Source organism: Hibiscus syriacus, unplaced genomic scaffold, assembly GCF_006381635.1.
Source record: "Hibiscus syriacus cultivar Baekdansim isolate YM2019G1 unplaced genomic scaffold, ASM638163v2 tig00110747_pilon, whole genome shotgun sequence".
Classification (NCBI taxonomy): Eukaryota; Viridiplantae; Streptophyta; class Magnoliopsida; order Malvales; family Malvaceae; genus Hibiscus; species Hibiscus syriacus.
In genome coordinates, this window is record NW_024062848.1 from 51,527 (window position 1) to 64,259 (window position 12,733).

The window sequence follows — 12,733 nt, forward strand, 5'->3', positions numbered from 1 at the left end:
CAAAAAGAAGTTTAGACAGATTTGAATCAGAGCATCAAAAGACATAAATATATACATGCAAACAAGATTAACTAAAACATTGAGAGGATGTCATATTGATTCTGGATGTCTAAACTTGTCTGTAAAATATAGGATGTCGAGCATGGCTCCTTACTCTGTCTATTTTGCTTTACCTACGTTTGAAACAATCACATGCTAAGTTTCCACTTACTGAGATAACATAATAAAGTAAATAAAATATAAAATAATTAAAAACCATTATTTAAAATAAATCATGCATAAAATAAAAACAATTAACAAAATTCTTTACTTTAAATATGTATCAAATCTATATTATTCTATTTGATTGGTATGGTTTCCCGCTGTAATATCATAAAAATATATGGTATGCAAGTCAATTATTGAGTGTTCTATGCTATGTGCAGTATAATTGCCTGTGAATAAATTGCACATAAAGTGCCTTGTGATTCTACCATAGGTGCCCTGTGAATGTACATGTACTATAGAACACAACAACATTGTACATATGAATCCCGAATATATAAATGTATTCGGTAACTATAATATACATAATGTACCTCTATGTGATCGATCAATAACAGTCCACCTCATGGCATGTCAATTGTACCACTAACTCTCAAGTTTTATACAATGGGTTTTGTTTGAAAATCATATAATCTTTTGCATATAAAATAACCATACATTCTAATATAATAGCATTTCAATAAATACTATATTGGGCAGTTCATACCTAAAATGATCATATGCTATAAAATAAAATAAAAATAATAAAATCAATGTTATTAATACTATTTTAAAACCTTTTTCTATAAAAACGGTCGAGGTTGACTTATCGCAAGTCTTCATCCACTACTAGAAAAAAACCCCTTTAATGATGCTCATTGTGCGTCATCTATGGGTACAGATGACACACAAATGCGTGTCATTGAAGCCACCGACATAAATCTCAGATGACACGCAATTGTGTGTCATAAATCTATGACGTGCATTTATGACACGCATTTATGACACACATTTATGACACTCATTTATGATGCGCATTGAGCGTCATTGAAGCCCCTTCATAAATAAAGATGACAGACATTTGTGTGTCATAAATTAATGACACGCATGTATGACTTACATTGCGTGTCATTGAAGCCCCCGTCATAAATGAAGATGACACACATTTGTGGGAATTTATGAGTATATGCACTCAGTTGCTTTCCCATAATTATCAGTATAAATAAAAGAAATTAAACACCTTTTAGTTAAACAGAATCAACATAACATAAGAAACATGATAATTGGGGAATTTACAATGTAAAAGGGACAATCTAACCAACTGGTAGTTGCAAATCAAAGAAAGCCATATGTTCTTCAAATTTGATCGTCATTGTTCTTAGACTCTTGGAACATAGAAACATGGTCCAGTATTTTACAATAAGAATATGATGGCTAAATAGAACAGAACATGATACCATTTAGGTTGAAGGATTTTGTTACTACATCCTCATTTTTCTGGGAGTGAAGAAACCTAGAATCTTTCTTATTGTCTCCTATTCACATAACTCATAGACATAGTATCCAAATATAACATGTTCTGGTGGATAAACAAGCAAATTCTCTGCAATAAAGAAACAAAAGGAATAGTTAATGGAATACAGCAGCAAATACCAGAAAATAGAAATAAATATAGCTTCCTAGTTATATTTATCAAAAACAACATTAAATATCCATTCTTGAGGGGAAAGTTGACACGATAATTTAAGATATTGATAAAGATAACCAAGGATGTCAAATATGTGCAAGGAAAAAGTGAAGCACCATTAACAGTTGTGGCTAAAAAATACAAAATTCGTGAATCAACCTTAAAAAATATAAGCACATACAATATAGAAACACAAATACAGAAACAATCACAGTAGAAGTAACTGACTAGGTACATTTTATTATAAAATTGAGCTGCCAATTACAGAAACACAAAGAGAAGATAAAGAAAACCAATATCCTCCTAGGAATTTGAGATGTTTTTTTCATGCACATTTGAATGGAACTATATGTAATACGACATAAAATGAAAAACACTAAAGAAGTTTTAGCCACTCTTATTTGCTTAGAAAATGAAACAACATATGCTACCTTTTCCAAACCACAATTTGTAAGATGAATGGACATGCTAAAGATATAAGCTACAGAAGATCAATGCATTCAATCATCTGAAACACCGGCAGATAGAGAGGTTATCCATCCCTTAGCTTTGAGAAAATAATGAAGGCTTTCTTTGCCCTCTGGAAAAAGAAGGGAGAAGAAGATATTACATTTGTGCTTTAGTACACATGACAAAACATATACAACATCATGGTTTAAGCAGCAAAAAAATTTCTCAATGAATTAACCAGAAACTAAGATATAAGCATTGTTTAACTCTTATACGGTTCTAAACAATAAGGGGATAGTAGCAATCCTATTAATTTCAGGGTATTAAAATATGATATAATTATAATAGTAGTACTAGTAGTAGTTAAGCATATTGAATAAACTTGAGAGGTTAAGCAATTGAAATTGAAGCAAATGAAAAACACTATCTACATTCCACAGACTAATCAAGAATCACTTATCATTTATAAGGCATCAAAGTTGTGGACCGTTCACATTTTCTTCATATATGCATACGCATCCTTTTCTTTGTTATTATTACTTTCGTGAGCAACCTCCTACTTAATCATTAAGATAATGCATAATTATATACCATGACCAAGAAGATGAGCCAAATAATCTTCCGGTTTCTTCAGATACTCTTGCAAAAGACAATGTAGTGCCCAGCTTAACTCAAGGATATGGACATCCTTCACTGCCTCAAACCTATAAAGTTTTCCAGCTCTCTAGACAGGACTTTCCACCTTAAACTCTGGCTTCCCTTGAGAACCTTGTTTGACACCCGAAAACAATTCAGTAACCCATTGCTGAAGTACATCCAAAGGCTCTACACCATCAACAAGTATTATCACGATTGCGTTGTTTAAGTAATGTAGACAAATATTTTAGACATTAATGACACCATAATTTTCTTCCAACAGCCACATGTATAATAATTACTGAAATTCCTTCAAAAATTACAATTAATGCTTATATATGATATGTTTAAGCGTTTTATGGACAGACTATAAAGTTCATAATCAGCAATCTAAAATCTAAATAAGGCCAAATAGGTAAGAAAAATAAAAAAAATGGATGGAAATGGGGGAAAAGGCAGTGAAAATAAATGTGAGCATTGTTTAAAGCACTTTTTTCCAGCAGAGACTAGCAATAGAGAGAGACTAAACGATGGCCACAAATCTAGAGAACCACAAAAGAGTAACTTACCACCACCAATTACTACTAACTTCATCAGTCCACCATGGTAATAATCTTTATACAGTTCTAGTATTTGTTTGCGTAGATCAAACCCTCTCTCGGCATCATCAACCAGGCTCTTCTTGTTTCCTACCATTTAAGAAAATCGAAATTCCCATTTTCATACTGGTAGACATAAACAAATCATTCAAAAAGTGAACAATAATGACAAGGATCTCACCCCAAAAGAATCTATTAAAAGGGTGACCGTGTTCAGATGTATGGCACTGGAGTTGCTGAAGGCGACAAATATCATTCTACAAAACCTGGTTAAATTCTACAATTCCATTTTAGTAGAAATTAGAGTTCCACTCAGAAATCATGAATCAGTACAGGTAACAAGTGTAAACTAGAAAGAGAACAAATTTCCTATATTTAGAAGAAGAAAAACTAGAGAAGGGGGATGCATGAAAACAGATAATAGACAGAGATCCATGGGGCAAACCAGAATCCACGGCAAGCACCTCTCGATCCATTACTTCAAATATTACAAGGGGTGAAATAAAAAACTGAGAGAATCTGATAAAGACAAAAGCCCAACATAAGGATCAAATTCGGACGATTTGGGGAACCAGTATATAAAACAAAAAACAAATTATTACTCCATTAAAAACTTCTATAACAAAGCTCGAATCGAGAAATGAAAAAGGAGTGGAAAAAGTAATTCAACAACTAAAGCTCCTTCCTTTTATAGTTTGATCATTTACCTTCTCAAAGCACCCTTGAGAAATTCTTTTCCAACTTCAAAATGATAACAAGTATGCTCAACTTCTGTTTTTGCATTTGATGAGCCTCCATGTTTGGATAAGTAACTATCATACTAGCAAGAAGAGTGTCAATGTTGGTACGACAAATAATTATAACATAATCAAATAATAAACGCACTGTTTAGATATAGGCCAAGAAAGAATGCACTGTTTAAATTAACAATAGAAGAAGCTAGTAAATAAAATATTTCTTGTGGATATCAAGAATAGTAGTAGGAAAGAACATGGATGAACAAACCTCGTTTTCATCAGGAATTTCAATACTTCCCATGAATAGCATATGTTCTATGATAAAATAAAGAAAATTCACGAATATTAAGCAGAGCAGAAATTAGTGCAGTTGAGCAGAATGAATAGAGCTGAAAGTAACAAAACCTAGAAAATGAGCGAGACCCTGCGCTTTAGGAGGGTCAGAAAAAATGCCAAATCCTACGCGCAATGCTACCTGCAACCAAATTCACAATCGATGAATCAATTTAATGTTAGGACTTCAATCAATATAAGAAAGGGAGAAGACAAACCTTTTTAGACTGAACAACCTTCTCTTCAATCTATTTCTCATTGTCAGTGTCCTCTTCTTCTTCGTCATCTCCATCCTCATATCCATTTCCATCATCATCTTCATCTTCGCCATCGTCTTCAGTTCCACCTTCATTCTTAGCCTTATCTAGCAAATGAGAACCTTCAGGAAGTTCGTTGGGGTAAATTTGGGATCGTGGACCAGCAAAGCGACGAGGCCATTGTCAAGCTCGATTACCATGTAGAGTCGGCGGTCGTGAATAGAGAACGAGGAATACCTGTGGAAACCCTTTAATTTTGACTCCCTTCGTCTGCGTTGTGGTGAATGGAGAAACCAGTGGACTGGTGCAAAGAGAAAAAGGAAAAAAAAGAAAAAGGGGAAGCATGCGGCGTGAAATGATTATCGAGGGAGGAAGAAGCGATAAAGAATGAAAATAATGGGGGAAATTAAAAGATACTTTTACATATGACGCACAATTAAAAGTGTACTCCGTGTTTTTGCAAATTTTTTAGATTATGACTATTAAATATGACAGACATTATTGTAAGTCATAAATCGTTCAGATTTTAAAAAACATGACATTTTTTATGACACTTTTTTTGTAAGTCATAAATTAGTGTATGTCATCGTTCGTGTGTCATTAAAGGTATATTTTCTTGTAGTGCTCGTATTATCTATTATAAAAAGTTTAGTTCCATTCACATGTTGCCACACTAACGCTTAATTGTTATTTTCACTTGTCCTTCATTTTTGGTTCACTTTTCTCTCGATTACAGTTAATCTACACGAGAATCGATTTCCCGACATAAAAAATTTTAAACACGTTGAATTCGAATAAAATTTCTAAAAATACCATCAAAGAATATTTGATACTTTTTTCTTTCACCACATCAAAACTAACTTTAATTCTATCAAAGTAACCATTTAAGTTTTTTAATTAACAATTCATCACAACCATTCACTAACTTTTCAAAACTCCACATTTAGTCACCAATTAACTATTCTTTACAATAGTTTCGATATTTTCAAAAATATTCAAATTTTTAATACCCAAAATTCTGGTTAGTGACCAAAATGTAAATTTTGAAAGTTTTATAGCCAAAGTATAAACTTTGTAAAAGTTTAGGGATCAAAAAAGTACTTTTTAAAAGTTATATATTTTGGCCCGTAAATGAATAGTTTATTACAAAATTGAAATTTCTGTGGGAATTACAATTTTGATTCAGGATTTGTATTAAAAGTTGTAAAGCAGTAAAGTCCGATTAGAATTCTGATAATCAGATTGAACGAGAATTTAACGAAAATTTGAAGAATGATAGAAAAAGGCTGGAAATATTATTTCCATGGTTTATAAAAGTGAAATTTAACATGGATCAGTAGAATTAAGATCAATTTTCTGTGTTAAGCCAAAATAGTGAAATTATGTGACTAAATTACAATTTTTGAAAATTACATGGGAAAAGGTGGAAAGTTAATTTTTGTTGGTTCATCTTTGACTTTTAATAATAAAATGGAATACATTGCAATGGCATGTTGAAATTATCATGTTTCATTAAGGGAAAAATGATAATTTCACATTAAATGAATTTTAAATTCATTTATACTAGAATAAAAACAAGTGTATTATGAGATAAATGATAGAAAAATAAAGAAATTTCAGCTTCTTCTCCGTTATTCAATCGTGACCTCCACTGTTATAAGGTAAGGATTTTCATATTGATTTTTAAGCGTATTCGATTGATTTATTGGGTTAAGTTATTAGATAGAGAATTAATATACTTGAAACTCTTTATCATTTGATATAATTATTTCATGGAAAACATGCTTGGATGATGAAATTCATGATCAGGGTACATGGAGAACATGTTGAATTTTGAAGATTAAAGGATGCTTATGCTTTTTTATGTTATTAGTGTTGTAGATTAATTTCCAAGCATGTGTGATGAATAAAATCATATAGAATTGCATATACACAGTTTGGCCATGACTAGGATTTTGAGGAATTGTTGAATTATGATTAAAATTGATGTTAGGATGATTGGAATTGCATGAATTTAATCATAGGATATTGCATTCATGCTTGAAATTGAATGAAAAGTATACTTTGTTGCATTTAATAGGTTCGGCCATGGGGATGAAATTAAGGGGAAAATATACAAAAATTTTATATGGTTTATATTTGATAATTCTACATGCTTTGGAAGTTGATTTGGATCAATTTGGAACTTTATGAAAGTAAAATGATCATTTCACAAGTTTAGATAAATTTAGGGGCTGAAGTATAAATGTTCAATTATTAATGTAATATGCTGGAAATTTGTATTCTAATTATGGATGATTTTGGGTATGAACTACCCAATGCACTAGTTTTGATAAATGAGGTTTGAAGATGCTACTGATTGGAAATGTTGGATTTATGAAGGACTTGAATTTATAGTAAAACCCATTGTATGCTACATTGAGAGTTGTATGTACAATTGGCATGCCATGAGGTGGAGTGATCGCTGTTTACTGATACTGATATGGTACATTATATACATTACATGTGGCCCGTTGGTGCAAATTTTATGAGGCACTTGGAGTGTATATTACTATTTACTGATGTTAGCACTTGGAGTGCTTATTGCACACACTCGTCTAACTCACGTACCTTGCATTCTCTTTAGATATACATTGGGCTATGAAATTGAAAAGTGAAAACATTGAATATGAAATGTGAAAATTACTTATTATGAGATTTGAATATGTCATCGACTGGAAATGAATATTCATTGATTTATGTGATTTGACTGTTATGGTTTTTTTATAAAATCGTGAGATATTAATTTTTTTCAGGTTTATTGACGAGGAAAATGGTTTATTTAAGTCGATTTGGAAATTCAATTGTTTTATTTGAATTTAATTTTTATCGTTTTGAATAGTTATGATATTTTTATATTCTATCTCACCTAAAATTGTTATAATGTCTCACTAAGTTATACTTAGTGTGTGATGATTTTCACGCGTAGGTAAAGAAAAGGGATAAGGACATGAAGTTAGGAGCACTGCGAGCATCTCTTCTTGGAAAACAATACCAATCCACAATATCAATAAGACATCCTTGATATTATTTTTGGCTTATTAGTGGCATGTATATTATGATTGTTTGGTTGCTCTGATAAATTAGTTTTAGAATGGTTCATAATAGTAAATTAAAATTTCTTTAATCTGGTTGGTAGTAGATATAGGAAGTAGTATAAATGAATAGTATTTTATAATATTATACTTTGAAAAGTTGATCGGTTGATTTTTAAATTAGGCAGTTTTTAGACAGTTTATTTTATAATATGAAACAACATTAAACTATCAAGTTCTTTCTTAAAACTGATATTGTTTTGAATATTTAAATATTATATTTTTACGTTACATGATTTAAATTGTTTTATGGAAAGGATTAAATTAGAAAAAAATTAAAGGTTCAAATTTGTATTGGTTTCTACTGTGGAATGGTTGTAAATGTAATGTGACATCTTTAACACGTATTCGGGAACGTATACGGATTAAGGGTGTTACAAAACTAGTCTCTTGGTATTTACTTTAATCCATAACAATCACCATACTCAACCAATTTCACAATACTTCCAAATTAGTGCATTAACCTTGCACTTTTGTAATTTCACCACTAACTTTCCAAAAACTTGCAAATTGATCCCTAGGAATTATTCAAATTTCCAAATCAACCCAATTCAATATTTCATCATTTCAACTATAATTTCATGCATAGTACACTAATTTTCCAACATTTACACTTTAATCTCTTAATTTATCAATTCTTTCAAAAAGGTCCATAAAACTTAACCAAACTTCAAATTGATCCAAAACACAATTCCAAGCTCCTTGGATCATTCCTATAACCATTATAAGCCCTTAGGAAATTTTTTCAAAATTTTTCCTTAATTATTTCCTCATGGCTGAAAGTTTAGGGATTAATTTCCCATAATCTCAACTTTGATTCCAACACGAATTCATCACCTAAAAATCATTTTCATTCAATTCTAATCATTCTCAATTAATTCAAAACCTAAACAATCAAATTCAACATTTTCCATAATTTCCCTATAGTGGTTGAATCACTAAAAAAGTCCCTATAATTGTTTCCAATCAATTTTCATGCTTTATTCTAACTCTACAACACTCCTAGCATCTTAATTCAACCTTATTTCATTGAATTCTCATCTTCCCTTCATCCACCATTTTTACAATTCAATCATGAAAACATGAAATAATTTCACCAACTTGTAGAGAATTGTGTAGGTAATTTTTCTATTTCACACTTTAGTCCAAAATCCTAATAAAATGGATAAAAAAAACTCACTCACCTTGCTAATGGAGACCCACGGAAATTGAGAAAAAAGAAGAGCTTTTCTTGAATTTTCTATGCAAAAAACTAGTTACACTTTGCTTAAATCTAATTTAAAATGAATTCAAAATTCATTTTAGTCCAAAAGTCAAACTTGCCCTTAATGAATCATGATAATTACCTCCATGCCATCCTTTTATCTCTATTTTAATAATATTAAATAAATATAAAAATCTCATTTACTAATTTCAATATTTGCCCTTCCAATTTTCCAAAAATTTAATTTAGTCACTAAAATTCATTATTCCACTTTAACACAGAAATTCCATTGCTCCAAGTTAAATTTTACTATTTAAAAATATCAAAAATAATATTTCTAACTTCAAACTACCTTTCTTTAAATTTTTGTAAACTTCCGATTCGATCCAGTTATTCAAATATTTTAACGAACTTTCTCTTAATAGATTTTTATATAAATCCCGGATCAAAAATCTAAAACCCATGAAAACGTTATTCTTGGGGTTGAACTGTCCATTTACATGCCCAAAATATATAACTTTTAAAAATTATACTTTGGTCCCTAAACATCTACAATTTTATACTTTGATTACCAAACTTTTAAAATTTATATTTTAGTCACTAAACAAAATTTGAGGTATTACATTATCAGTAATTCTCTTACCTTTGGCATCAATACTGCAAGAATAGTATCAATATTATTCACGTAGTATCGATACTGTAAGAACAATATCGATACAACTTACCTATAAAACTATTTTGTGGAGTTTGAATTATTTTTTGGAAACTTTGAATAAATTTAATCCAGTCCAAAAAGCATTTTTCCCTTAGTTTGTTATGTCAAAATAGTTTCAACAGTTCCCCTTGAGGTTGGTGTCTAGGGGGAATGATATCCATTGAAGCATTCAGGAGAGATACCACTTGCTTTTGTTAGCGTCTCTCCTCAGTGTTAAAGACCCATTATTCCTTCTCTCTTCGAAGTTTCTTTCTTAACGCTGGGAGATCAGCAGCTCTTGGAGAGTTCTTTTGGATCACCTCTTGTTGCTACTGATTTTACTATTGCAACTACAACTAGACCGTATGAGAAACTTGGAACTACACCTACAGGTTTTGCAGCTCATTCTGTAAGTTTTAGACATGCAAGAGACTTTGGTCATGGGAGTACACGTATTAGTGGTACGGTTGTTTAGAGTATTTGTAGCCATTTTAGTTGTAGGAACCTTGGTAAGTCTGGTAGTTGGTCATTTCATACATGCTTTGTTTCTGTTGGTTGGAAGAAACCGCACTTCAGAGGAATATTGAGAAGAGAATGGAATATTAGTTTGGTTGCTTTGCTCTTGCAGGATTATTTTGACTTATTCTTTTGATTGGGAAGTAACTCTATACTGATCACACTAATTGTTGATGGTAATTGTTGATGGTAAAAAGTCAATTGTGATTACTGTAGGTAATTCATTTTTTTTCATTTAGGCGGAGAATCACAATTGATGGTTTTTGGTAGCATGGTGAGCTAAGGCAATACATAGTATAAGAGAAAAAAAGAGAATAAGAAAGAGGCCCCTTCTCAATATTACATGATAATATATATATTGACCCTTAGAGTTAATTTTAAACGTCGAGTTATCATGTTATTCGTAGCCTAATAGAGTAAATGAATGTGACAATATATTTATATGCGACACATCTGTTGGATCTATTAACTATCTTTTCAAGGACTTATGGCTGATCAGAAAATATGAAATTTCGAAAGTTTTAACGTGTGGAAGAGTTCCCCACAAGTTTAGATAAACGAAACAATTATTGTGAAGTTGTGACTTGCGGAGGAATACCTCCGAAGGTAAAATAATATTTTGTCAATTTTATATAATTTAATTTATATTAAAATAAATTTAATATTTTTGTATTATATCAATTTAACTGTATTTTTAAAAATTTAATAAATACAACTTTTTATATGTATAAATTGTGTACTGCAAATTTTTTATGAATTTTTTGTATTTTTAATTTATATGAAAATAAATGTAATAATTTTATATTAAAATAATTTAATTATAATTTTAAGATTTTAATAAATATATTATATGTATTAATTATAATTTATATGTATTAAATTTTTTTATGAATTTTTTGTATTTTTTGTATTTTATAATTCGGAGGTCTTCTACGGAAGTTGCTCTCAATCTGGTATTGAAAACAGTCTACTATCTTACCTCCCCTTACTCATTACATATGAGAACAAGGAACAGCCATTATATGTGTAAATTATATATTAACTTTTTCCCCAAAAATCCGCGTCTTAACCTTTAAAAAGCAAAAAGAAAAGGCGCCTCGCGGAAGGACATATAGTGTCGGCAAGAGAGCTGTCCGGCCATCACTACACTGGTCCCTGTCGGCAAGATTTGTATTTTATGCACCGCTATTGATTTTACATATTATATATTTAATTATTTAGGAAGATATATTTTAAAATTTAAAAGATAACTGCAAGTTTATAATAACATATTATTATTAAATATATAAATTTATTTTTTAAATATATATAATACTATCGTTTGATATTATAAAGGTAATATATTTAAATTATTATAATATAATTATTTATTATAAAATATAAGAAAAATACGATTCAAATCAGAATATATTGAATAAAATACAAATGGAACTCCTAGATCAAATAACGATTTAACCTCAAAAAGAGGACTAATTTGCAACAAACATGTGGGTGCGTAATTCAGACTTATTTCAGACTCAAACAAAAGACTTCAATAATATTAAAGAATTATTTAGGTGTTGTAAAATAGTGTTCGTGGAAGACATTTTTAAAATAGTGAATCATCTAACTCTTCTTTATATTAAAAATGGATAAAACTTATTTATTATAAAATTTAAATTAAAAAGTAAACAAAAATTAATTTCTATAAACATAGTTAATTATTATAAAAACAAATTGAAGATGACTCAAACTAAAATAAATTGGAAAACTCAATTTATTATGAATTTTAAATTAAGATAAAATTTGATAAAATTTAATATAATATATATAACATAAAACTCAAATATCGACCGACACTCAAAATCTCATGACATTAATCTACCATATAATTTAACACCTTTTTGGTTTGGATTTAACATTTTATTTGTTAACATCTCATTGACATGGATTTAATATTTCATTTGAGATTATTCGAAAAAAAAAACTATTTTATTTGAGAGAACTTGAAGTTGTAATTTTTTATTACCTTACATAAATATATTTATTTCATTTATGTATCATATTTTTATTATTTTACATTGATATATCTATTTTATTTATGTCATATTTAAATTATTGAGTTGTTTGATGTTCGAGTAAATTTTTATTTTCCCTATTGAAGTTTCAAAAGTAACAAATTGGTTACTAACGTTATCGATTTGTAGCAAAATGATCACTCTACCGTTATCTCCGTCAGTCAAATTGATGACATGGCAAAAGAGATTAATATTTAGTTTTACTCATAAAAACTGTTAAAATATCAAATAATCCCAAACAATATTTTATATCTATTTTACCCATAAAAAATTCTAATTTCCAATTTTTTCTTAAGTCCCTAAAACTACACAAAGAAAAACATCAAACAACTCAATAATTTTTATGCAAACTTTGTCTGATTGTGCATATAATTTGTACCATAAATGGTAATAGCCTATTTTCAG

At 29.8% G+C, this 12,733-nt stretch overlaps 1 pseudogene; it reads right to left on the reverse strand.

Annotated features, from left to right (window-relative positions):
* Positions 1–1,505: 1,505 nt before the first annotated feature.
* On the reverse strand, positions 1,506–7,340 carry LOC120139461 (annotated as a pseudogene).
* Positions 7,341–12,733: the final 5,393 nt, after the last annotated feature.